The sequence below is a fragment of the Amblyomma mixtum genome, chromosome 5 (genome assembly GCF_055824585.1).
Source record: "Amblyomma mixtum isolate Tamu chromosome 5, ASM5582458v1, whole genome shotgun sequence".
Lineage (NCBI taxonomy): Eukaryota > Metazoa > Arthropoda > Arachnida > Ixodida > Ixodidae > Amblyomma > Amblyomma mixtum.
This window is the reverse complement of record NC_143016.1, coordinates 172,875,586-172,879,710: the sequence shown is the minus strand read 5'-3', so window position 1 is coordinate 172,879,710 and position 4,125 is coordinate 172,875,586. Positions and strand designations below refer to the sequence as shown.

Below are 4,125 nucleotides of genomic sequence, written 5' to 3'. Positions count from 1 at the left end.
CAAAGGAAAAAGCAATGTCCAACATTGCTTCACCTAAAGCGTCATGTTTTTCAAGTGAGAACGTCGACCAGTCTATATTAGGTAAATTAAAATCACCTGACAATATAATACGATCACCAAGTTTGACATTCGTGTACAAATATTGTTTGAGATCGTCTAGAACGGAAACGGTAGAACTAGGGGGCCTATATATTGCTGCAATAACGTATCTAACATTTCCATAGTATGCTTTACAAAAAATACACTCTACATTGGGTATATCAGACATTGGGAAAATTCACAAGGTTGACTTAAAGAGTATGCTAACGCCTCCACCTCTACCATCACGGTCTTTTCTGTACGAACTGTAGCCAATGGGTACAAACTCACTGTCAAATACTGTGTCGTTAAGCCAAGTCTCAGTCAAAACCGCAATTTCTGGATCGTGCAAAAGCAAAAGAGCCTCCAACTCAGCAGTCTTGTTTAGAACACTCCTGCAATTAACATTTAATATTTTCAGGGTCCGAGGTTTATTGGTGAGAAGTCAGTTTGATTTCTTTTTAAGCCTGAAGCGAGAACCTTTCGCTTCGTCCCAACCAAATAGGACGTTATCAACGCTTAGTTTATCGAATAATAACTTTGCTTTGGCTCCTTCGTCTCTCTCTTCTTTACAGCTTTTCCATAATTGTTTACGTATTTCTCGAACTCGTTTTGAATAATCCTCAGCTATTGATATGCCGGAGTCTTTGAGCTTATGACATGATTGTAATATGGACATTTTTTCACGGAAATCGAGGAGTTTTAAAATGACAGGTCGCACCTTGCTTGCTTCCTTTTTACCCATTCTATGGCATCTTTCGACGCCACTTACCGTTAAACCCAGCTTTTCCTGAAAAACGCCGTTTGTTACTTTCTCTTCCAGTTCCTGGTTAGACTCAATGCTGTCCTCCTCTATACCGTAAATGATAAGGTTATTTCTTCTACCTCTGTTTTCTAGGTCATCCATCTGGTTTCTAACTAAAGCTAAATAAATAAATAAAAATTTGCGGTACGTTCTGAAGCAACATTTTTTATTTTTCTTATAATCAAGAAAGGCAAACAAGCCTATTGTCTTTCCAAATCCCCACTCCACAGCCTGCCGAACAGTGCTCATTCCTCGGTTGAATGCCTGTTGCTCTTGGCTTAGTGTGGCGCCGCCATATGGCCGCATAAGGAGGGGACGCAATGGATAGGCGGGACCACCATAAATCGCGAAGGTGGAGCCTTGCACCAAATCCCCAAGCTTTCCGTAGAGGCCACTATCACGAAGGATGCCTGAAAAATATGGTAACTAGTATGAAGACATAGGTGAGGAGTATAACAAAAAAATTCTTAGCTGTGAAACTAGCACATTCAGTAAAATGAAATTTAACCTAAGAAAGAATGTTACTGAGTGCTATTTGTAGACATTTATCTGCTAGGGTAGGTGCCTAATATGCAACAAAACGTACTATGTCTTGCCATGCTATAGCAAACACGCCGCACAAAAAAAGAACATATTAAAAGAAGGAAGGGGGCTCATAATATAACATGCACATAAGAGGATTATCTCAAGTGCACCCACGCCGTACTTCCCGTAAAAAACTTGCACAAGACTTCCTTTTAAACTCGGTACTATAATGCTAATTAGATATGGAACTCAAAAAGCACTGATGACTACAAAGACAGCAGTCTTCGGTGCTGCGGAAACAACAGGTGATATTTTTGAAACTTTTTCTGGTAAATTTGAAGAAGTTGTCTTTTCATTTTCCTTGTAGAAACTGATAATTAATAATAACGTAAAACAAAAGGATAACCACATGCCAGCGGTGCCAATCGAACTCAAAATGTCTGAAATATGCATCTGGTGGGCTTACTAACTGAGCTATGGTGATGGCTGTCTTTTCTTCCTTTCAAAAAGCATTGGTTTATTTTTGCTTATAGTCCATTTAGTGCTGTAAAATATGACACAGCGAAAAAAAGGCAACGAAGACACGACAGGGCACTATTTCCTGCCGTCCTTGGTGAACAAGAAGCATGTGTTTTTTACTTCCCCATCAAATACCTGCAAAAGCACACAGCTCTGCTTAGTACCACGCCCCATTCAGAATGCATATCTTAGCCCTTATATAGAGAAAGTGGAAAAAGGCGCAAATGTATAATTTTCTACCTTTGTTGACATGACATTATCTGATAGCTTTTAGCCTTTGCAGCAAAATTATTCACTGCAATGAATGCCTAATATATACTGGTCTCAGTGACACTCTCCAACAACAAATAGATGTTTTCACAACCTATGCAAGGCTGCTTAATAGCTATACACCTACAATGTAGTTTTTCTAATGTACTGTATGTTTCCCTGGCAAAACAAACGTGCAAGCCAGTATGAATAATTTACACTTTTTACATATAGTGAACTCTTCACATTGACGAAGTAATGTTGAAAGCGTACAATGCTTCAGATATCCTTTCTTTATCGCTTTGAATTATGCATACAGCCCTAGTTACAGCAGGAATGAGGTCAAGCAGCATGATGCAATTTTGCACCAGCACTCTTGGTCTCTGACAGCGCCAGGGCTGGAAAACAACATGATGTCAGACTGTACTGTCATGACATTGATATGTGTCAGACTCTACTGTCATGACAATGATATATCAGATGTCCTGCCAGTGGCACTGCTAGCCAGCCCGTAAATCATCCAGTTCATTACTTTTTTGCAGGCAGAATCGGAGAAATCAAAGTACCCAACTGACACTTTCCAAGTAAGCAGATCAGATAAATTGTTTAAATTTGACATTTCATGTCTGTTCTGGTACATATAGGATTCTGAACACATTTCTCAGTAATGAGTTTATTTCTGTTGAAGGTTTTTATATACCTAATCATAGTATTTTCGCATTATTTCTATTCCAAATTGCCAAAATTAATCACGTTTCACTCACCAACATCATGTCTGTGACCAGGGTACGGCCCATCAAGCCGACATATGATGCCGTTAGCTCACATTATCGCTTGGTACTTTACGACATGCAGCCTTTTGTGCCCAGAGAAATATATCCTCTGGTTTGTTGTCGGCGTACAAATAGGCCTGGCCGTGCCGTCCCCAAATCCCCAACAGTTGGAAAGGTGGGCACCCCTGCGATGAACAGCCTGCAACAAAACAAGCACATTCCTATTTTGGTTTTTCTTTTTATATACCGTACTTCATTTATTTCTATGTACTGAGGACATAACTTGCCCTTGCGTATAACTCATGGCCGTAACTTCGAACTCTAGGAAAAAGAAAAAAAAAACTGTCTTCAAGATAACAAATTGAGGAGGGCCCTTGAGCGCACTTCAAAGTTCCCACGGTTCTGTTTTCAACGGGCTCAGCAGGCGCAGGTGCTTTATTTTTTCAGGAGCATCCACGTAATCACAGCCGCGAGGCGCGGGAGGCCCGTTACCCGCACCGCTCGTTTTCTTGTTTCTCTTTCTTTATCACAGCGCCCCAGCACACAGGGGCGCACGGTTGTTGTTTTTCTCCTTTTTTTAAATCATGACACGCGCAGTCGGAAAGGACCGCAAGAGGGCAGCAGCGGTTTTAAGAATGTGAGGTCAAAATCCCTTCCGCTTCGTACAGGAACCCGTATTGCTTGATGTGCAAGTACCTCGGAAAAACGCTCCAAGTCGGCGAGCTGCAACCACTGGTGCACCCTCAGATCTAGGATGTGGCCAAATGTCGTCTCTTTGTGGCCTAAAAGCGTAGACACAATGCTCGATATTGCCGAGCAGTGGCGGCCGAAAATTGGCTCCAAATCCCACCACCTATTAGGGTAGGCCAGTCGGCGGAGAGCCATTAGAAGGGCTTCTTCGCCGGAAACTCTGACGTCTTGGCTACTCTCGACGGCTTAATGTATGAGCAACGCTGTATTCAAGTTATCGAGATGCTTCTTCTCGAAACGAAACATTCGTCGGAATGTCTCCTCTTCCAAGGCGCTGACGATGAGGAGCCCGTTACAGGAGACGTTGCGTCGGGTCGCTGGCTCCCGACACCCGAGAAAAAGGTCTTCTAAATCGCTCCAACTTAAATCCAGGTAGAGCAACTGGTCGCAAAGCAAGCTTGCTTGCGCTCGGCTTAACCTCAGCAT

General features: G+C 42.2%; 1 pseudogene; it reads right to left on the bottom strand.

Moving 5' to 3' along the window:
• Positions 1–992: 992 nt before the first annotated feature.
• On the bottom strand, positions 993–4,125 carry LOC149344709 (uncharacterized; annotated as a pseudogene).